This window comes from Dromiciops gliroides, chromosome 6, assembly GCF_019393635.1.
Source record: "Dromiciops gliroides isolate mDroGli1 chromosome 6, mDroGli1.pri, whole genome shotgun sequence".
Taxonomy (NCBI): Eukaryota; Metazoa; Chordata; class Mammalia; order Microbiotheria; family Microbiotheriidae; genus Dromiciops; species Dromiciops gliroides.
Genome location: NC_057866.1, coordinates 34,534,892 through 34,558,999, shown reverse-complemented (window position 1 = coordinate 34,558,999; position 24,108 = coordinate 34,534,892). Strand labels below are relative to the sequence as shown.

General features: G+C 42.6%; 1 protein-coding gene across 3 annotated transcripts in view; it reads left to right on the top strand.

The window, feature by feature from the left end:
- LDLRAD3 (low density lipoprotein receptor class A domain containing 3) overlaps positions 1–24,108 on the top strand; it is a 274,323-nt gene that overhangs the window by 176,207 nt on the left and 74,008 nt on the right. The window lies entirely within an intron of this gene.

Genomic DNA, 24,108 nt, shown 5'->3' with positions numbered 1-24,108 from the left:
CTATGTGGTACAGAGGATAGAGCACTGGCCCTAGAGTCAGGAAGACTCATCTTCCTGAGTTCAAACTGGCCTCACTTACTAGCTGTGGGACCCTGGGCAAGTCACTTCACCCTGTTTGCTTCCATTTCCTCATCTGTAAAATAAGCTGGAGAAGGAAATGGCAAACCACTGCAGTATCTCTGCCAAGAAAACTCCAAATGGGATCACAAAGAGTCAGACATGACTGAAAATGACTGAAGAACAACAACAAATGTGAGAATTTCTTTCATTTAACTATATGTTTGTTACAGTGGTTTGCTTTTTTCTTTTTTTTCATCGATGGGTGGGGAATAAGCAGGAGAAAAATAACATTTATTAATTTTTAAAAAGACTTTTTTAAAAGAAGGAAGCACATTAACTGATCTCAGAGGTTCTTTCTTGCTCTAAATCATCCTGTGATTTTCACAAGGGTTTTTGTTTGTATGTAGCTTCTAGGACTACACTATATGGTGATCTCTGTGTTCTGGTCTTATACTCTATTTAATCAGGAGATATGGTTTTGAATCCAAGCTGAGATAATTATTAGCCATGTGATCCCTAGGAAGAATCCCCACTTCTCTAAGCCTCAGCTTTCATTGCTAATGATCCTTCTTACACAATCTCACAGTTATTATGAGAAAATGACTTAAAAACCTAAATTATTATTATATTATTATTGTTGTTGTTATTTTAGCCTTATCTCCCACAATCCCCCCTCATGTACCATTTGTTGTTATTCAGGCATTCAGCCATGTCCCACTCTTCATCCCCCCTGGACCATAGCATATCACACCATTCTAATCTACCACCTTCTCCTGAAGTCATTGTTTCTATGATATTATCTATGTATCTCATTCTTTGCAGTCCCCTTCTCCTTTTGGCTTCAGTCTTTCCCAGCATCAGGGTCTCTTCCAGTGAGTCCTGTCTTGTCATTTTGTGGTCAAAGTACTTTCAGCTTCAGTATTTGAACTCCAGTAAATAATTAGTATTGACCTGACTTGGGTTCAAATTCTCCTCTTCCTAGCTGTATGACCGTGGCAAGTCACTTAACCTCTGTAGGCCCCAGTTTCTTCATCTATAAAAGGAAGGTGATAATTCTTCCTGTAGTACCTAACTCATAGAGTGAAATTTTGTGATATCTCCAAAATATCTCCAAAACTATCAAGATATGCACAAATATTAAAGTCTTCTGCTTATGTCCATAATATACTCAAGGGCCAGGGAATTTTCAGATTTCCTAATCTCATAGCAATTTTGCTTGTTTGATGTTTAAAATCTAATGTGTGTGTCCTTACCTGCCCCCCACCCAGTGTAGGGGGGAATTAGCTAAGATCGACTTATAAATTCAGCAACAGTTTAGGCTTTTAAGCATTTATTAAAGTATATTAAAAGTTAGTAAAGAGAGAGAGAGAGCGCACATGTCTCTGAAAGAATGGGAAAACCTAGCTCAGATCTACACTAGAGAGAGAGAGAGAGAGAGAGAGCGCGAGAGAGAGAGCACACCTTCACCTGGCCGCTCACGCTTCCCAAAAAGGGAGAGTCCCCAGTCAGCTCTCCCAGAAGTCCCCCTGTCCAACTGGAAGAGGATCAGCCCCCACACACAGCTCCAAGCTAATTGTCTGGTAGCATTCAAGTCCATTGATTGGCATGACTTAAAGGTGGTCCATGAACTTCCAGGATACCAGGATGACCTTAGAAAGGTTGAATTCTTTCTCGCAGGGGGTGGGGGCCCTGGGTTCTCACATTTGATACATGCCAGTCATTATGGTTATGCCAGTACTAGCATATGTAGATACTTAATAAATGCTCATTTAGTAAATACTTCATTTTTTGGTCTGGAACTGTGAACTCACTGTTATATAGTGAGAAGCTTCCTCTGCCAATGCCAATCAGCAGCTGCTCATCCTTGGCCTGCAAGGCTTCTCTGGCTCTGAAGCACACGAACTCATAGTTTTTTGGCAGCTACATGGTACAGTGGGTAGAGGGTTGAACTTGGAGTGAGAAAGACCTGAGTTCAAATTCTGCATCAGATACTTGCAACCCTAAGTCACTTGGACTTTACTCAGACTCAGTTTTCTTACCGTAAAAGGGATAGCAATATCACCTACCCCATAGTGTTGTTCTATAGAGTGAATGAGATAAAATATAGAAATAGAGATAGAGATTGTGTGTGTATATACATGTATATATGTACATATACATATACATACACACATAATTTTTCAAACCACAAAGTACATCATAAATGTCAACTAGTATTGTTATTGGGCAGCTAGGTAGAGCAATGATACTGTGCTGGGCCTGGAGTCAGGAAGACCTGAGTTCAGATCCAGCCTCAGACAATTCCTAGCTGTGTGACCCTGAGCGAGTCACTTTACCTTGTTCCCTTAGTTTCCTCATCTGTAAAATGATCTGGAGAAGGAAAACAGCAGACCACTCGAGTATCTTTTTCAAGAAAACCCTAAATGAGGTCACGAAGAATCAGATGTGACTGAAATGACTCAACAACAACAAAAGTATTGTTGTTTATAATATTATTATAGAGTTTCCTGGGGTCCTGTGACTTTCCCAAGGTCACACAGGCAGAATATGTCAGCAGCCAGTCTTTTTTTTTTCCTCAGGGCAATGAGGGTTAAGTGACTTGGCCAGGGTCACACAGCTAGTAAGTGTCAAGTGTCTGAGGCTGAATTTGAACTCGGGTCCTCCTGAATCCAGAGCTGGTGCTTTGTCCACTATGCCACCTAGCTGCCGTCTGTCAGCAGCCAGTCTTGACCTCAGGCAGCAGCAGCATCTAATCCAGGCCCTACCCATAGCATGAATCTTAAGCTCCTTATATTTACCAAAATGGCTTGGATTCCAGGGAAACAGACAATGGTCTTATTGTCATGAGAAAGACACCTTCTGATAAATAACAGATTCAACAGATTTCAAGCCAAAAGGGTTCCTGTGGCCCAACTCTCCAATTTCACAGATGAGGAAATTCACTTATGGGTGTACATGCCTTATCTCTCTCTCATCCTAGGCTCAGAGCAGGGAGGCATTTAGATACTTAATGAGTATTTGTCTATTGAACTGCATTAAGGATTCTGGTCTGTTCATCCAGTCTCTGGCTTACCCAGGTATCTGTTTGTCCAGTTGGTCCTGGATACCACAGTTCGGTATCTTGAGGATGGAGGAAGTAACATGTTAATTTCTGATCCCCTACTCAGGACTCTGATAAAATACTGCTTGGGGAAATAGGATGCGATGCCCACCCAAAATAATGACTCTCATTTATAGAGAACATCCCAGTTCAAAATGAGAATTTGGGGGGTAATTGTGAGTCTAATTAAGCCTCAAGAGCCCCATCCCTCAGTGCTACAGAAATCCAGATGAGAATTGGGCATAATAGAGAGAAATTTGGGTGGTAATAGCTCATAATAGCTCTTGTGAATTTCCCGGGAAAAGAACAATTTTAAGAGGATGGCTCTGGACTGTATTCTTCTTTCTCCCTCTGAACATGCTGCCTAAGTCAGGGGAAATCTTCAAGTCTTTTTTTTTCCCCTCTTTCTGATGGGAGATGTGATCTAGAGCAAACTTCTCATCTCACTCATCTTTGTTTCTGTCTCATTTCCCCGAGCATGACCTAGGTGGTTTGGGTTTTGTTAATTCAGGGCTTTCAAAGTCCATTAAGAAACATTTTCCCAAGTTTCCCTTCTCTGTGTCCTCCTTACTTTAAATATTAGCTTATGTCATAATGGAATATTATTGTGCCCTGAGCCATGATCTACTTGAGAAATTGAGAAAACTTGGGAAGACCTAGAAACCCATGGCTGAGGGTGAGTGGGACAGGAAAGAGGTATGCCCAGTGTCTACAATGATGTCAGTAAGAACAATAAAATCTAGTCTTATATATATATATGCACACACACACACACAGAGACAGACAGAGAGACAGAGACGGACAAGTCTTGGCCCTGGAGAAGAGATGAAGAAAGGAGAAATGTACCACCATGTTTTTGTTTGAGAGTTGGGGAACTACAAGTATAGAATATTGAATATACTGTTGGATACAGTTGGTAGTATTTAACTAGTTTTCTTTATTACAAGGGGAGGTTCTCTGGAGTTGGGTGTAGGGAAGGATCTAGCCAGCAATTACCATGAAGTAAAAACAAAAGAGGACAGCTAGGTGGTGCAGTGCATAGAGCACTGTGCTTGGAATCATAAAGTCTCATCTTCATGTGTCCAATCTGGCCTCAGACACTTACTAGTTGTGTGACCTTGGGCAAGTCACTTCACCATGTTTGCTTCAGTTTTATCACCTGTCAAATGAGCTGGAGAAGGAAATGGCAAATAACTCCATTATCTTAGCCAAGAACACTCCAAATGGGGGTCACATAGAGTTTGGATAGGACTAAAAATTGACCTCAAGCACCACCAACAGGGAAAAAAGAGACATCAAACTTTAAAATAAATAAATTAGTGTATGTTATTAGCAGTTTATAGTTTCAAAACAAGGAATAGAATCATCCCCATTTTGTAGATTCACTTTTGGAAAAAGTCTGCACCGTATAATAGAAAGAGTACAGGACATGGAATCAGGAAGGATCTGAGTTTGAATTCTGCCTTTGACATTTAGTAGCTATGAGACTATTGGCCAAGTCACATCTCTTCACTTTTCCTATCCATAAAGTGGGAATAATAATACTAGCATCTACCTCACAAGGGTTCTATGAGGCTCAAATGAGATAATGTTCTATAATGTACTTTGCAAATCTTAAAGACTAAATAAATGCCAGCTGCTATTATTCATTCAAAATCAGTCTGTCAGGAAGCATTTATTAAGTGCCTACTATATACCACACACTGTGCTAAGCCCCAAGGATGCAAAGAAAGACAAAAGACAGTGCCTGCAGTCTGCTGGGGGCAGGAAATGTACAAAAGGAAGCTGAAAGGGGGGATAGGTGATAGAGGGAAAATTCCCAGGAATGGGAGCATGATGGAGACGTTTAGAGGCGTGCAGCTGCATGGGAGATGAAGAGCTGGCTGTCCTGGGCTCCCTCCCTAAAGGAAGGGGGTATAAGGAGCTTTCCTCATCTAATCAGAGGTACTGATGAGGAGCCAGTTCCAGGACTAAAGTGATCTTCTGGAATGAAGAGCTTCCTAGAATGAGGAGCAATCAATCACAAATCTTGGTGAGATTCTAACTGGAAGGGATAAAGCACCAGCCTTGGATTCAGGAGGACCTGAGTTCAAATCCGGATTCAGACACTTGATATTTACTAGCTATGTGACCCTGGGCAAGTCACTTAACCCTCATTGCCCAGCAAAGAAAGAAGGAAGGGAGGGAGAGAGGGAGAGAGAGAGAGAAGAAGAAGGAGAAGGAGAAGGAGGAGGAGGAGGAAAAGAAGGAAGAAGGAAGAAGAAAGAGAATCTAACTGGAAAAGATTTTTTTCAGGATTGTTGTTGTGTAACAACAATCGTGTCTGCCTCTTTGCGATCTATTTGGGGTTTTTCCTGCCAAAGATGCTGGAGTGGTTTGCCATTTTCTTCTCCAGCTCATTTGACAGCTGATGAAACTGAGGCAAACAGATGCCTATGTCTTACGGAGAAATCCACTAGATAAAAGACTTCAGAGAAGATACATAGGGTCCAAGCAGCAAGGAAAGGGTTTTGTAGAGATCAGATATTAGTGAGTTGATTTATTGTGGCTGTCTCTATCCTCTCAGCACCTCTCAATATAAAGAGGCTATAAAGGTCATATCACCATGATGCCTGACTTACATTTATGATTGTACCAAACTTCAAGGGCAAAAAAAGGGAAGCAGGGGCATCAAATAAGTACCTCTCAGTGTTCTCAGCCCTACCTGGGAAAATGTGGTGGGCCAACAAACCCTGCTGGTTTACACTGAGTCGCATAACCCCTTCCACCAAGCGTGCCAACAGGAAGAGCCCTCCAAGACTCACCAGCCTGGGAGCCACTCTCTGGCTCTCTTAAAGCTTGGTTTGATTGAATCTGCCTCTGACTCATTATTTACAGAGGTTGTAAAATAAAGCTTAACTTGACATGATTGTACGTCAGCACAGTCCAAATGTAGCCAGCAGTTGGACCTTCCCAGTCAGAAGCAGACTAAATGTTTTTTAAAAGGAGAGGGGCGGGGTTGTATAAGAAATTATACCTAAAATGTCAGGGGATGCTTAATTACATAAAGGTTATGCTTGTAGAATTGTCTGAGTAGCTTGATTACACCAGCTGGCAGAAGGAAGCTAGATTTCCCTTCCCTTTATGTATTTATCTGGAGTCCGTCACCTTGAAAGCTACAAATTGACTGGGTCCTTAGTTATTTTTTACCCAATTCTCTTTTTCCTTCCATGTTCTTCTTTAAGCCCCTCCTTGTCCCTCTCAAAATATGAAAAAAAATATTTGTAGAATCAGAGATTAAGAGCTGGAAGGAATCTCTGAATTCTCTTAGTCCAACCCCCTTATTTTATAGATGAGAAAACTGAAGAAGAGGCAAGTGACTTACCCAGGGTCATAAAACCATATTCAATTAAACCAGCATGTATTAAGTACTTCCTCTGTGGAAGATGTGGAAAAGGCTGCCTCTGGCAGGAAATACAAAAACAAAACAGTCACCTTTGATACATAGAGATGAAAGTATTACTTAAGCTCCTAGGGCTCTAGATAACTCTCTAATACTAAGCATGGCAGATAATGTACCAACTTTAATTGGTGGGGTGAAATTCCTCACTTGGGAGTTCCAAATAACAGTGAAAACACAGGTCTAGTTCTTATTCTAGTCCAATGTATCTCACCTCCCTAGATTGCGCACTTTTTCTACTACCCCATGATGAGGGTTTGTATAAATAAGTGAATGAATAGATTGATAGATAGATATGCCCATTTAGGGCAAGTAACAACAAAGACCTAGACTTTGTGTAGAGTATTTAATATACTTATGTCAGAACTGTGATAATGCCAATCCACAGCTTTAATTGAGTCCCTCAACTGGAGAATGGCCCAAAGTTTCCCAGATTTATGGGTGTTTTTAAAAATTTGGACTTTGTGAAATAGGGCTTTGTAACTTTACTAAGCATTTGTTGAATGTCTGCATGTATGAGGAAGGCAAGCCCTGAAGTAAACAGAGTTCTCAAATCTTCCTGGGGTCATTTTCCTCTATGCTAAAAAAATAAAATAACAAGACATTTTCCAGGTTGAAAAGACTATGATGAGTCAATCAACAAGCAAGCATTTATTAAGTGCCTACTGTGTGCTAGCCACTGAAGATGAAAATCAATTAGGAAGTATTTACAAAGTGCCCACTATGTTCCAGACACTGAGGACACAAACCCAACAAAATAGAAGTCTTTGTTCTGAAGGAATTTATATCTATTGGAAGAGGCAGTGTGTGCATATATAAGTATGCAAAATAACTTCAATGTAATTAAATATAATCATTATGGTTAATAATAGTTTGCAATTTTAGAGTGCTTTAGGATTTACAAAGCACTTTGCAAATATCTCATTTTATTTTTACAACAAACCTATGAGACAGGTGCTTTTATTATCCCCAGTTTACAAATGAGAAAACAGGCGGAGGTTAAGTGAGCCAGCCGGGATCTCATAGTAAGTTTCTGAGGCTAAATTTGAATTCAGATTTTTCTGTCTCCAGGCCTGGAATCAGTCTCTATCTTCTGTGCTACTTAGATGCTCATAGAAAATATAAAATAGTGTGGAGAGGAGAACACTCACAACTGAGGGAATCAGAAAAAAAGCTTCATGCGAAAGATGGTGCTTAAGCTAAACCTTGAAGGAAATACAGGATTCTTTTTTGAAGTGATTATAAAGGAGGGAGTGCATTCCAGGCATTGGGGATGGTGATTGCAAAGGCATGGAGGTGGGAAATGGAATATCATATATAAGAACCTTTTATAAAAGTTACATTCATGTGTATTCTGAACGAATAGAATGAAAATCTCTACCTGCATTGTAGAACAGGAAGAGAGGATTGCTCTGAAACTGAGGATTTATAAGAAAAACCATTGTATTCCATTTGAGCTTTAGTTCATCTGAAAACTTCCATCATCTGTGAGACCCAAGTCTAGGGTTGGTCTTTTGTTCTTCTCTGTGATCCTAAGTGACCATGTGGAAACATGGTATAGTGCGTCCAATGCTAGATTTGATGGCTGAACCAATTGGGCTAAAATCCTACTTGTAAGTTAATTGTTTGTCTTTGGATCTTGAAGAGGAACATGACACTGAAATGATGTCATGACTTGTACTGAATTGGATTTAAGTGAAGGAGGGCTGTACAAGGTCACTAGCTTTACTCTCTTCTCCAGAGCCATCTGGGTCCAGTGGCAAAATAGATACCAGAATGACTAACGATGGCCCTGGATGTTTTAAGGCAATGGGGGGGAAGTGACTTGCCTAGGGTCACACAGCTAGTGTCTGAGGTGAGATTTGAACTCAGATCCTCTTGACTCCAGGGCCAGTACTCTATCCACTGCACCACCTAGCTGCCCCATAAGTCATTACCACAGTCAAGGTCACTTAGGATCTCTGCACCTCAGGCAACTGTATAAGAGGCAAGCTATTAGCTACATCAATACAGGGAACTCCTGCACTGGGAGTTACTGCACCAACCAAATCCCAAGTTCTTGATGTGTTGACTTGAGGTCAACAGGAACCAGGATGCCATGGACTTTATTGGCAGAAATTCTCTCCATTTAGTAGATGAAGAAACTAAGACCTTAGTATAGCCCATAAGAAACGATCCCTGGAGACTTTTGTTCCCAGTTCAGTCCTCTTCAAAGCTCTTCCTCCTCCTGGGTCTAACTGCATCCATCTGGGCTGAACGACCCCCTGTTTCTTAATAGTTGACCTTTATTATGTGCCATGCTCCAGACCAGGCAACCAACTGTCAAAACCCATTCCTAGGTTTTAAAGGAAATAGAACCTTGTGATCTGGTAAATTCTTACCATTGAGTCACAGTGAATAGTTGTGATTCTTGTACAGATATAGGTAGAGGTAGAGATAGAGATTATATAGATGGAGATTTAGATGATATACATATAGATATATCTTCTTCCCACACTTGCACTCAGTTGGATGATTTCAAAACATAGATCAGAATTTCCTTCCTCTTGCTGCCATCCTGGGGGATGGGAGACATATATTGGTGATAGCTTCCTTTTTTTTCCTACCTGCCATCATTCTCAGTAAATGCTTCAGTCCCTGTGGAGAGCAGCTGCAATGATGCTGTCATTTTCTGGAATCTTTCTGAGAAACATACAGATGAGGTTAATTTGGAGCCACTAATAAGGGACTGGGTGGCATCTTAAGGCACCCAACTATCAATTCAAGGCAGCCTGACTATCCCCATCCGGATGTTCCTTTGAAAAGACTCCCCCACTGTTTGCACAGATAGGCTATTTTTTGGATAAAAGTTTTTAAAACACATTAGAATAAGAGAGATGGTTTAGCATACTGGATAAGGCTTGGAGTGAGGAAGATCGCAATTCAGAGCCTACCTCGGAGTTATTAGCTGTGTGAGCCTAGGCAGGTTGTATAATCACTCCGTACCTCAGTTTCCCTATTTGTAAAATGAAGTGGAAGGGGTAAGACTCTATAGACTTCAGGGTCTCTCCCACCCCTAAAATAGGTGATCCTGTGGTTTCAGAGCCAGAAGGGGCTTCATCTGACTCCTTATCCAACCTCCTCCTCTTATAGGTGTGAGGAAGGTGAGATGCAGGAAGATCATGACTTGCCATAGGTCACCTAGGTAGTAAACATCAGAGGTGGCATTTGAACCCAGTGCCTCTCAACCCAGTTTAGCACTTTTCACCACAGCCTCATTTTGTGGGGTTTGCTCAGCAATTCCCAAGCTGTTGTCTGGAGACAAAGTCTCCAGATTTTGTTTTGGTTTGTTGTTTTTGCCAGATGGATTTTCATCTCACTCAGATGTAGAGACTTTCTTTTCAACAGTTCTTTCTTGACTCCCAAGACCCAGGATTCTATTTGTGTCCCCTGTGCAATCTTGGGCACATCCCACTCCATTGCAATCCATCATCCCAGTCCATCCCTTTTCCCTTCCCATTTCTGTGAGCTGGGCACCCTCTCTTCTCCCTCCTTCCTTCCAACCAGCCACCACTTTGATGCTTCCTCATAGGATAATCTTCTTTATGTACCTGGGATGAGAATGGCCAGCCTGGTGATGGTGCAGTTGCCATTTCCGCAGGATATTTTAAAGCTACCTTATAGACTAAACTCAACATGGTACATGGGAAAGAAAACTGACTCTGGGATTAGAGGACTCGGGTACAAACCCCACTTCTGATGTTAAAAGTGACTGGTGCAAGACACTCATCTCTAAAGTGAAGGGGGTTCATGAAACAGCCTCTCAGATCCCTTCCAGCTTGACCTCTGTGACCCTTAAAACCTTTTCCCTTTCCATCATGGTAGCCTCTGCCTCACTGTTCCTTCTCAAACAAAATCCCTGCCCAAGGACTCTCATGCCCTTTCCCCTAGTCCAGAGACTCTTAATCTGGGGCCCTTGGACTTAGTTGTTGGGTTTTTTAAATGTCTGTATTTTGATCATTATATTTCAGTGTAATCAGCTTACATTTCGAAAGCATTCTTCCGGGGAGTCTGTAGGGTTCACAGACTGCCAAGAGAGTCCAGCATACAAAAAAGGTAGAGAACTCCCACCCTAGGGTGTGAGCCCGCATTTTACTATTACTACAAAGCCTTTGAATTGACCCCACTTCATCTTAAGAGGAGCCCCAGTAACTGGCCAAGGTGGGGAAACAAGCAGACCAGTGGGCTGGTAGAGAACAGGAAGAGAGTCCTGAAATCCTTGTGCCAGTTTCTCCTTTGGATCAGCAATGTCTTTGGGGTGCCATCAGCCTGGCTTTTGTTTTCCAGTTGGGGCTTGTTAACACCTCTAATTGATGAGCTAGCAGCTTTGGATAATGGGAGGTCAGTGGTAGGCTAACTAGCCCTTATTTTAAAGTCTGCAAGTGCCCCCTGCCTCTTGATGGTTTTTGGCATATTTGTGTGTTTAATTTCCCCTTTTTTGTAACTTCCTTAGAAGGTGGAGAGGAAAAAACCACTAGGCAGTTATAAAGTACAAAGTGCCCATGTTGTGAGGCCTTTGGGGGCCTCCCCTGATTAAGTCGTTTAAAACATATAATTGGAACATTCCGATGTTATGACATGGGTGAAGAGCAGATTTCTTTGTCTCAGTAAAGAGAAGAGCTGGTTTGGGGGCCTTAATGTGGAGTTTTGCTTCCTCCCAAGTGTACGTTGTACACGTTAGAGATTGTCCATGTAGAACTGGAACTCGTCTAAGCCATTCATTTTGTTTTTTTAAATTAACAAAAGTCCATTTTCTCTCCCTTACTTCCTACCCAAATTGGAAAGCAAAACAAAAACAATTTTTTAAAAATATGCATAGTCAAACAAAGCAAATTCTAGCATTGGCTTTGTCCAAAAACTGTACTTTTACTTCTGTACCCCAAGTTCATCAGCTCAGTGTCAAGAAGTAGGCAGCAATTCCTCCTGGGTCTTCTTCCCCATGGCTGGTCAGAGTTCTTAAGTCTTTCAAAGTTTGTTTATACAGTGTTGTTGTCATGGTGTAGAAGGCTCTTGCTGCAATCACTTCCTTCTGATCAGTTCATATAAGGCTTCTCAGGTTTCTTTATTTCTTATCGCACCTACAGTAAGTCATCAATATTCATGATCATAACTATTTTGCAACCCCTTGGGGGAACAAATGAGGAGACTGATCCCCAGACAAGTGAAGGAACTTACCCAAGGTCAAATAAAGAGTAATTGGAAGATCTGGATTTCAAACCCAGGTCTTCTGAAACAGTTGACCAACTTGGCAGTTACAGTATGAAGGTGCGCTAAGGGGAGGGGGGGTAGAATGGTGTCCTTTTTGAAGAGAAGAAACTAGACAGAGCCCCTGGGGAATAGTCCTATAACCTATCCTGAAATGCCTCTCTCTCCTTCTGGAGTCATTGAATTCCTAACCCATCTTTTTAAAAATGATCGCTGATGCCACCTCCTTCCCTTTCCCTGGGGTTGTCACATGGGAAGGATTAGGAATGGTTCTTCTGGCCCCAGAGGCAGACTTAGGAGCAGTGGGTAGGAGAAGTGGAAGCAGATTTTGACTCCATGTGAAGGGGGGTCTCTAACCACTAGAGCTGTCCCAAAAGTGGAATGAGTTGCCTTGGAGACAGTGGTCTCCCTATCCGTAGAAGGACATAAGAAGAAATTGGAAGACCCCTTGTCAAGGAATGTTGGACGAGGGTATGGATGCTCGTTTAGGCATGCGTTACGCTAGATGGCCCCTTTGATCACCTCCAACCATGAGACTCTGTGACCTCCTCTCTCAGGCTTCGAATGACATTTTGTGTCTCGGCCCTCTCCAGTGCATTCATGTTGTAATATCCTGTATTGTCATTGTCTATATTTAGATCTTATCCTGCCCAACAAGGGTAGAGACCAGGTTTTCATCTAATCTTTGGCCATAGTGAGGTAGAAATGGGCGATGTCTTTTTGAGCCAAGGGGACAGAGTTCAAATTCAGACACTGGCTCTTAATTCTTATTATCATCTGGAGCAAGTGACATAATCTGTCTGGCACTCAGTTTCCTTATTAGGGAGGTTGTGTGATACAGTGAATTTTGAGAATTTTTTATCTGGAGGTCCTGGGTTCAAATGCAAGCTGTGGATCTTACTATCTTAGTATTTGGGGCAAGTTATTTAACCTCTAATATATAAAATGAGGAGGTTGAGACAAACCCTCTTCTTAAATCCTCTTTCAGGTCAAAATTTCTGATCCCTGGGAGCTCCTCTAGGGTCGTCTTCATTTTGGTGGCCCTTAATAAAAATTTGTCTAAAGGAAGGGAAAGAGGGATAGAGAGAGAACTACCGCCAAAAAAGGGAAAAGAGGTTTTAGAGGAAAAAAATGTTTTTAACTACAGTTTCTAGCCTGCTTGTTTGAAAAAGAGTGTGGTTGTTTCCAGGGCAATCCAGCATCCCCAGCTGCTGCTGCTGCTGCTGCTGCTGCTGCCCTGGAGCCAAAAACATCAGAAGTAAGTGAATTCTGGATTCCTTGGGTTGGCCCTGGTATCTGCGTGGGCCTTCTATGTGTCTCCAGGAAAGGGTGTGTCTGTGCTCCCTTCCAGAGGCGTTGGACCACATTTCCCCAACTGTTGAACACAAACACAGAGACTTCTTTGCCTTCTGTGGCTCTATATTTGGCAAGAGGCGTTGCTGCTCATCCACCCTCCTCTCTGACTCGATCAAGCCCCAAGTCTTAATCTGTGTTAAAGAATCATATTTAAAAGTAATGCATATTTATGAGAGATTTCAGAATGTAAAGCAATTATATGGCTCGCAATTAAACTCGGAATGGGAATTGAGAGATGAATAATTAAATTTCTGTTTGTTTGTAGTAAGGTGTCTAGGCAAACAGTTAATCAGTGCTTATGTCAATAGTTAACCCAAGAGAGGAGGTGACACTGTGGATTGGGGCGCATCATCACGGTTGGTGTTTGGAAACCCAGCTCAAGATAGATGAAGGATGTCAGCCAATGGATCTATATTTCTGGGGTGTTGATTCTCCACCCAGCACTGTGCTAAGTTCTGTAGGGGAGAGAGCTACAGTCTGGATTTGAACCCAGGACCTTTAGACCCCAAATCCTGTTCTTCCTAGGATGGTAGAGAATATGGAAACATGCCTGGCATATAGAAGGTAAAGCAGCGAGATGGGTGTGGTGGGTAGAGCGCCAGACTAGACTCAGAAAACCCTGAGTTCCAATCCAGCCTCAGACACCTACTAGGGATGTGACCCTGGGCAAGTCACTTCACTCTGTTTGCCTCTATTTGCTCATCTCTCAGATGAGCTGAAGAAGGAAATGGTAAACCCACTCCAATATCTTTGCCAAGAAAGCCTCAAAAGGGGTCACGAAGAGTCAGACACAACTGAAACGACCAAACAGCAGCAACATATAGTAGCATTTAACAAAAGCTTAACGGTTATTCTCAATGGAGAAAAGTTGGCTGAGAATCATCATCATTGCTGGCATGTGTATAGTGCTTTAAGGTTTGGTGAGATTCTGCATGTGTATTATCTCAGCTGAGCCTCACAATAGTCTGGTGAAGCAAGGACCACTAGTAGTATTATCCCCAGTCACATCAATTGGCAAGCAATTATTAAGCTACTACTGTGTTCTTGGCATGGGAGATCCAAACAAAGAAGCTGAAACTGTTCTTCCTCTCAGTGAACTTACCTAAAAATGGAGGAGATGACATGTATAGCTGCAGAACAGAGACAAAACAACATGGGACTGGGGGGAAGGGGGCCTCACCCCAAGACTTTGGCTGCTTGGGGAGATGGGAAAGGCCTCCCGAAAAAGGAAGTCTTGAGCTGAGTGGAGAAAACTGAAGGATTCAGAGAGGCCCCACTTATTCGAAGAGAGAGCACATTCCAGCCGTGGGAGATAACTGAGGCAAAGGTACTGAAACTAGAGATGGATGTTATATATGAGAATTAGATAATAATTGTTATTAATAACTAGCATTTTATATATCACTTTAAGGTTGCAATGCATTTTATAAATACTATCTCATTTATCCTTGTAGCAACTCTGAGACATAGGTCCCTGTTAGGATCCCCATTTAGGCAGCTGGGTGGCTCAGTGAATAGAGTTAGGAAGAACCTGAATTCAAATCCAGTCATACTTACTAGTTGTGTGACCCCGGGCAAGTCATTTTAACTTCTGTTTGCCTTAATCCACTGGAAAAGGAAATGGCAAACCACTCCCATTGTCTTTGCCAAGAAAGCTCCATGGACAGTATAGTTCATGGGGTCACAAAGAGTTGGACATGACTGGACAACAACAGCAATAATCCCCATTTTACAGAGGAGGAAACTGAGGCAGGCAGAGTTTTAAACAACCTGCCCAGGGTCACTGAGGTGGTAAGTTTTGGTGATGAGATTCAAGTGCAAGTGTCACACACAAGTACAGAATAGGATTTTCCTTAGTCTGAATGCAAAGCCTCATTTGAACCTTCAACCTCTGAGTCCAAAGCCAGCTGCCCCTTCCTCTGCACCGCAGCACCTCTTCCATGCCTCCAGGTGCAGCATTCTAGGCCCTCTTCGCTGCTGCCTCTTTTATAAAATAAGGAGAGATGCCACAAGTGGCCTGGTCTATAGAGGAAAGATTGGTCTCTGTCAGGGGGCACAGGGTCCTCAGATAAGTCAAAGACGAGAGGAAAGAAAAGGGCAGTGGAGGTGGTGATATGATGGGCCAGGGCACTTGCACTGGGAGAAGATTATTCAATGCCTTGGGGAGCTGCATACAGCCAACCTATGGTGAGAGCTTAAGCGTTTAAGGCATCCTGCAGAATTCCAGGGCCTAACATACTATATTTGGGGAAGCAGATTTAAAATGCCATGGGGGCAGAGAGGATGAAGATGCCATCTCAAAGAACCTGCTCTCTAAAGGTCTTCCATTGTAAAATGCAGTGAATCCAAAGACACAGATAATGATGATGGACAGTTTTTTTTCTTTTTTTTTTGTGGGGCAATGAGGGTTAAGTGACTTGCCCAGGGTCACACAGCTAGTAAGTGTCAAGTGTCTGAGGCCAGATTTGAACTCAGGTCCTCCTGAATCCAGGGCCAGTGCTCTATCCACTGTGCCACCTATCTGCCCACCCCATATATTGTTTTTTAACTTTACAAAGTTCTTTCCATAGGTCAGCTTTTTTGAGTCTCATAAGAATCGAGAATAGTTATTACCAATGGCATAATCCCCATTTTACTGATAAGAAAACTAAGACAACTAAGCTAGATGGTCTTAACCTACAGTTATGAACCATATCTTTGGAGAGATCTCAGGGGAATCTGTGAACTTGGATGGGAAAAAATAACATCCCCATTTTCACTAAGCTATAACTCAAATTCAGGATTTCCTTCAATTATGATTTTTTTTTAAATTTCTTATTTAGAGAAGGGGTCCATAAACTCCAGCAGACCATCAAAAACTGGTCCGTGATACCAAGAAAAAAAACAACAACAAAACAAAACAGGAATCCGTGTTCTAAAGCAGCTAAGTGATTATTCTATGTTGTTGTTCAGTTGTTTCAGTCATGTCTGATTCTTTGTGACTCCATTCAGGGTTTTCTTGCAAAAGATACTGGAGTGGTCTTCCATTTCCTTCCCAGATCATTTTACAGATGAGGAAATTGAGGCAAACAGGGGTAAGTAAATTGCCCAAGGTCACAAAGCTAAGTAAATGTCTGAGGCTGGATTTGAACTCAGTTCTTCCTGATTCCAGGGCTAGAGTTCTTTCACTATGGCACCACCCCAACTGCCCCAAGTGATTATTCTATTCATTCAGCTGTCTGAACCTCTATCTCTCCTGGTCCAAGGCCAATGTCTCCTTACTATACCACAATAAAGAAAACTGGATTTGAGTCAGAGGACTTAGGTTCAAATCTTGCCTTTTCCACTTTCTAGTTGAATGACCTTGGACAGGTCACTTAACCTGGTTTTCTTATTGTAAAAATGAGTTGTTGGACCCATGACCCCTGAGGTCCCTTCTAACTCTTTCTCTATTGTCCCCGTTGATCCATGATCCTATGAGAAATCAAAATTCTGGGGACCAATTGAGAAGGAGGGGGCAGGGATTTTCAAATACAGAGGGATCATGGAAGCTTCCGCTCTTCCAGGAAGCCCTCTCTGACTCCCTTAGGGAAATGTGGCTCCTCCCTTCTCAAATTTCCCTTGGTCTGGACCTCTCATTTGAACCAAGGCAACCTAGTTAAGTGAAAGACTTCAAGTCAAAAGAGGTGAGTTCAAATCCAGGCTCAATCATTTACTGGCTGTGTGATTACCGACAAAACACTTATCCTTTCAGAAACTCAGTTCTCTCATCTGCAAGATGGGGTGATAACATTTTCACTGCCCACCTCAGGAGGTTGTGAGAAGGGAAAACACTTGAAGACCTTAAAGCTGTATATAAATACAATGTATCATCTCCTCAGTTCCTCAAACTGTATAATTGTAGTTATTTAAGAATAAAATGAAATGTTACTCTCTCTGTGTCTCTGTCTGTCTGTCTGTCTCTATATATGTATGTATATGTATATATATGTATAAATATATACATATGTATATGTGTGTGTGTGTGTATATATATTATATATATATATATATATATATATATATATAATTTTTTTCAAATGGCTACTAAGTTGTTAGGACAGTTACTAAGTTCCTAGTGAATTGTTTGGACCTAGCTACATAATAAACAGGACTGTTATTTCTTTTGGCCCAAGAGCACCATGAAAAGTTTACTGAGACACCAAGGACATTGTGAACTGAGAAAATTTGGGAATGTCTGAATCTCTTGGGATTGTCACAGGATCTTAGATCCTAGAAGCAACCTCCAAGGGCTTCTGATCCAATCCCCTTATTTTACAGGTGAGGAAACTGAGGCTCATGAAGGTTAAGAAGTATCCATGGTTATCCAAAATTACACTGGTTAGAAGAGGCAGAATTTGAACCCAGGTCCCCTGATTCCAAATCCATTACTCTTTCCACTGTCTCATAATCTCATTCTCCCTTGAGCCATTATTGTTTATTTTTATTTTTTATTATTTATTCTTTCCACCATTATAGTATGTTCTCCTTGAGAACAGGGACTGTGTCAGTTTTTTTCTACCAGAGGATAGGACAGTCAGTGCTTTACTCATAGTAGACATTTAATTAATGTTTAGGGAACTGAATTGAAAATTGAAGCTCTGCCTGAGGGAGGTCAGCGGTACTAAGCAAAGGACTCCATTTTAGAAAAAAGCCACAGAGAGGGCATCCCATTAGGCTCAGTTTTAAAGTCAGGTGCATGCAATCCCATTAAGCATAAAGGATCTCACAAGCAAATTCCCCTGTGAGCCAGCACTTTGCAAATAAACATTACCCACTAAAGAAGACTGCTTTAATAGGCCTCAGAGGCTGACTTGTTAAGAAGCATGCTACAAAAGAAGAACCCCCTAACTTCTGACTGTGAAGTCTTCTGCACCCCTAAATCTTTTGGGGTCTGGGCCCTGGGACTTTTTTAATCTTTAGTCTTAATGTGTCTCCAGAGCTGAACCACACAAAATTACTTATTCTCAAGAGAAATGTTTAATGGGGACTAGCATTAACAAATATATATCAAATATGATTCCCATAGAATAAAAATGGACTCTCCATCAAGTGATCCTTTTTTTTTTCACAAAAACTTTTTTAAAATGAGGCACAGAATTCTATCTATAAAAAAGGATTTTATTAGATTACCTTTCTTAAGCATAATTGGGTCTACCCAGACATGATTTCCCAATTCTTAGTCAAGAGAGAAACAAGACAACTTCTGATCATTCCTGTTCAACTCTTTCCAAAGGGAAATTGGGGTGTCCCCCTTTGGCAAAAGTGAGCCCCAGAACAGAGAGCCAGATCTATCTGTTTCTGACCCACGGCTCCACTGGAAAAGAAAAGAGGAAACAAAAGCTGATAAGATATTCCAAAGGACCTGGCCGAAGGAATGCCTACTAATTCTAATGGGACTAGTTCACATGCCCTCAGTAGAGCAACCTCCTGCCAGAACCCAAGGTTGCTCCTTAGGTCCATCCCCAAAGGTTATGGTGTCTCTTATTGCAAGCCCTACCAGTGGAAAAAAGTCAGTTTGGAACAAGGAGAAGTATACTCCCAATAAAGGAAGAGGGTCTCTGCCTTACTCAATCCAGTCCATGTGATACCTTGGGAGGGGGCCAGACCTCTCAATCAAGGGGATCTTGCACTTGATTTATGATAAAAAATCTGCCCTTTCAATTCCATAATCTATAGTCCTCCTATACTGGCAGAAGCTGGGAGGAGGGGGGGATTAAAAAGCTATTCTAGGGGGCAGCTAGGTGGCGCAGTGGATAAAGCACTGGCCTTGGATTCAGGAGGACCTGAGTTCAAATCCAGCCTCAGACACTTGACATACCAAGCTGTGTGACCCTGGGAAAGTCACTTAATCCTCATTGCCCCACACACAAAAAAAAAAAAAAACGAAAGAAAGAAAAGCTATTCTTTGCTTCCCATTCAACATTCAACTAGCTGGAAGGCAGACATCCATAAACAAATATATGAGCAGGGAAGATGGATGTAGGAATATCTCATAATATAGGTGCCTTTTCTCGACAAACAGTCAATATCCCTATTGAAACAGGCAAGGTGTTGTCTTGCATCCAGTGAGAACCACCATCCCCCAAGGACATGGGCCTCAAGTGGCCAAGTGAAAGAAAGAGAAATAGATGGCAGAAGAATCCATGTGCCCTTGCCAAGAGTCTGCAAGAAGCCATGTCAGGTCCTGGGAGAGTCCATCAGCGATGTGCCTAGCCATTCACTGGCTTCCTTCCTAAAGGAAGCAGGTGAGAGACAGGAACTCAGACTAAAAGTGGATTAAATTCTACAAAAAGACAAAGATGGAACTTGCAAATTGTAAATGAATTCCCTTTCCACGCCACGACGATTTGGAGAAGAAACTTGGCTTTTGCTTTTCCTGGACGTTAGTTTGTCTGTGGAGAGAGAGAGAGAGAGAGAAAGAGAGAGAGAGAGAGAGAGAGAGAGAGAGAGAGAGAGAGAGAGAGACTTAGCTCCTTCAAGGTCCAGAAGCAGACTTCAGGGGGTTCAGGTGCTGCCCCAGGAGGATCTGCCTTCAAGTGTGATGATTACATCCATCTGCTTCCTAAGCATTGAGCAAGAGCCATCCCTGCCCCCAAGCATCTGTACCTTTCCAGAAAGCAAAACCCTGTTCTGAGGAAAACCGATTTAAATAATTCCAATCAAGGCACGTCCATGAAAGCATTTCCGAAGCCGTCTGCCTTCTTCTTGATAACTCGGAGCTATTAAAGCGAGAACAACAAATGATTCATAATGTAGCTGTCTGGAGCACCCGCTTAACATCCACACCGTGCCAGGCACTCTAGGGGGTGTGCAAGGGATATCATAAGATTATGAACCCCCAAGGAATTTATAATCCAATTGGGGGAGAGGAGCGATGAACTAATTAGAGAACAAGAAGGGTATATAATGTGCCTAATTATGTGGTACAGACAGTAAAATGCAAAAGATGTTCGAAAATGGGAAAGATCAGTGCAAGCAGTGGGTCAGCAATCATTTACTGAGAGCTGTGTCAAGGCACCATAGACCAGAGTCACCCAGGATGGCTTTGTATCAAGGTTGTCAGGCTTGATGGTAGAATTTCAGAGTTGGAAAGGACCTCCAGTGGCCAGCTACTCTATCCTACACCTGGAAAAAAAATCGCTTTGCATCCTATTTGGCAAATGTTGTTTGGCCTTTTCGCGATGAAGACTTCCAATGAGGGGGGGGCCCTCTACTCCTTGATGTCAGATTCTCTGACTGTAAAAAACAGTCTACACATCTCCCAACCCAACATGTCCAAAACAGAATTGCTATTCCCCACCCAAAATCATCCCCTTTTCTCCCCCCTTTCCTATTGCTACCAAGCCTGCCACAATCTCCGTGTTATCCTCATTCTTACTCAACTCCCATAGCTGGTATGGTTCCAAATCTTCTCATTGTATCTTTGTAACATCTCTCAGGTGCAATCCCTTCTCTCCACAAAGACCCCCCTCATATAGGCTCTCATCTCCTCTCACACTAGGCTATGGAACAAGGCTTCTAATTGGTGTCCCTACTCAATGTAACCCAAACTCCGCTCGGCTGCCAAAATGATTCTCCTGACGCACCTGTCTATCTGTGTCATCCTCCATTCCCACCCCCCTCCGTAACATTGAACAGCTCCCTTTATCTCCAACATCAAAGACGAGTTACTCTGTTGACATTTAAGCCTCCATTACAACCTGCTCCTTTCTACTTTCCATTCTTCTACATATCATTGTGCTCCTCTCCTTGTATTCTTTGATCCAGCAACGCGGCCTTCTCGCATTTCTCGCTCATTACACTCCATCTTCTAGCTCCTTACGTGTAGAATAGCTATGCTTCATGCATGGAATACCCTCCCTCATCATGGCTGCCTCTTGGCTTCTCTGTCTTCCTTCAACACTCCGCTTAAATTCACCTCCTTTGGGACGCCTTTCCTGATCCCCCCTGAGATGCCAATATGTCCCTCTCAGATTCTCTCTCATCTACTCTGTCTCTGTCTTTTGTGTACCTGGTTATTGACATACATTCCCTATTAGAAGGTCATCCTTGAGGGTAGACTGCTTTTTGCCTTTCTTGTATCCTCAGTGCTTAGCACACAGTGCCTGGAACAAAGTAAGTGCTTGTCAACGGCTTGTTGGTCAGTCTAATTGGACATTTAATGAGATAGGTTTGGAAAAAATCAGGCAGAACGAGATTAGGAGAGGCCTTGAATGACAAGTATAATTTGGACTAGAATTCACAGGCAGTAGGTAGATCTTTGTAGATCCTGAGTATGCAAGTGACAGGGGAAAAGGGCATCTTTTATGCATTCTCATTTATGCAGTGAGTTCACTGCCAGGTAAAGAAACAATCAGCTAACATGTCCTAACCCTGCCCCACCTGGAGAGCTGCTGTCAATCTCACGCCATCTTGGAGCATCACCAGTCATTCCTGTGCTTCCTCCTCTTCTTCCAGGCCCAATCTGCAGGGGTGTGCTGGCATATCTCAGATGGAAAGTCACATTTCTGCTGATGACTTAACGGTGTCATTGGCCATTTGGGGGGAGTGTGATTAGGTCATCGAGGAAGAGTGGTCAAAAAGAGGATTCTTTGGTTTGTTGAGTCACTCAACTTAGTGCCTGTAATAGCCTTTCCTACATTATAGCAAGATCATCTAATGCCTAGTGAATAAAGATGGGTAGTAACACCCCATCACCAAAATGAGTCTTGGCAAGCATTTAGTCACCAAACTCTGTCAGAAGACAAAAATGAAACAGGTCCTAATGTGACGTCCATCTTGGCTGTAGAGCTAGGGAGCGCAGCCTGGGACTTTCCCCCCATGGCTCTACCTGCCAATAGCAGCTGCTGCGAGTGCAGAAACCTAGAGCCTGTGGAGCCCAGTGGAGAGCCGGGATAGGGGGCAGCAGGAGAGATGAACAGAACCGAGGAATCTGGAGGGAGGATGCTCCTCCTGCATCCTCCCTGGTGAAATCCACCCGGGCTTGGGCCAAACGTGGATGGAGATAGCATGTGTTGTTGGGACTGAGGCTTTTGTCAGATGATAATATTTTGTATTTGTATAGCAACTGCCTTCCAAGCAGCAGAGCTCTTCGTTGTCCTTATTGTATCGATTCTCTGAGTCCTTTGCCTAGAGATTGATTCAGGGCAAATATTAATCGGCCTTTTACAGATGAGGCAGAAACAGGTTAAGAGATTACCCATGGGTCAGAGCTATAACTAGCACAGGGCAAACAGGGCTTTGGCCCATGTGTGTGAGGTGGGGGCAGGGAGGGGGAGGATGGTATTCTTCCTTGTAGCCACCACTGTTCCCACATTTGGCCTTGCTAACCCACTTAGTATACCCACCCTCCAGCCATGCATACCTCACCATGGTGATGATACCAGCCTTCTTCCCACAAGGGTAAGGGTCTGATCACCTCCTCTTTTAGTGTGGCAGTACATATGATCATCTGTCCTCCAGGGCCACCAAACCCCACCCCCAACCTTCCCTTCCCTTAAACAAATATACAGTTTTAGTCCCAGCTGCCAATATTCCAAGCTGTAGCTCCATCATGATCAGGGGCAGATAGATTGGTGTAGTGGATAAAGCACCAGCCCTGGATTCAGGAGAACCTGAGTTCAAATCCAGCCTCAGACACTTGACACTTACTAGCTGTGTGACCCTGGACAAGTCACTTAATCCTCATTGCCCAACCAAAAAAAAAAAAAGAAGAAGAAGAAGAAGAAGAAGAAGAAGAAGAAGAAGAAGAAGAAGCAGAAGAAGAAAAGAAAAAAGCCTTTTCTGTTTAACGAAGGAGGATAGGTTGTTTGGATATGGCCCTGGTTTCAGGTATTAAAAGGGGAGAGGGGAGCCCTACTTTGCTCATAATTTGTTGTTTGGCTGAATGGCCATTATATGAGTAGGTGATATTAAAAATACGCTGGGTTCAAGATCAGGAGAACTGGGTTTGAATTCGGCCACAAGTCACCTGTCCTCTGGCCCTCTCATCTCCTCATCTATAAAATGATGAGACCAAACTAGACAATCTCTGATGTCTCTTCCAACCGTAAATCTCTGAGCCTGTGAACAAAGCATTACTTTATCTTGGCCTTATTCATTGTTGCTTTAACATGGTCCTACAACTGTGAAGTTATGCTACTTTGTGCATTTAAATGAATTAATTTAAATGTAAATCAGTGTTAAACAAATTTAGTTGGTTGGATTACTCTCCATTATTAACTTTTTGGTAATTTTTTTTTAATCTACCTCATCCTCATCCCCATCCCTTGCCATAATCCATAGAATTTAGAGCCAGACGGGGCCTTCTGATTCTTTGAAATTGTTTACGAGTTCAATTCCAACTTTAATAGCACCTTGGGTATATTTGGGAAATTGTCATGGGGCCAAAGAAGGTTGAAAGCCCCCTCCCTTAAAACATAGAACCGGGCAGCTAGGTGGCGCAGTGGATTGAGCACTGGCCCTGGATTCAGGAGGTCCTGAGTTCAAATCCGGCCTCAGACACTTGACATTTACTAGCTGTGTGACCCTGGGCAAATCACTTAACCCCAATTGCCCTACAAAAAAAAAAAAACCACATAGAACCAATCTTGAGTTATTGATTAACATAGACTATAAGAGCTACACAGGGCCTTGGAGATCAATCTATGAATCAGTCAATAAGCATTCTTTAGTTGGCCAGACCAACACTTTGCTAAGTGTTGGAGACATAATAGAGACCTAAGGCGGTCCCTGTTTGTAATGTTCTACTCGGTGTGGGAAACATGTCCACATCAGCCCTGAGTTCAAATATCAGTCTGGTTACTAGTCCCTCTGTGCGCTTTTGAGCAGGTCACTTCCCCCTGTGGGCCTCAGTTCTTTCATGTGTCAAATGAGGATACTGGGCTCA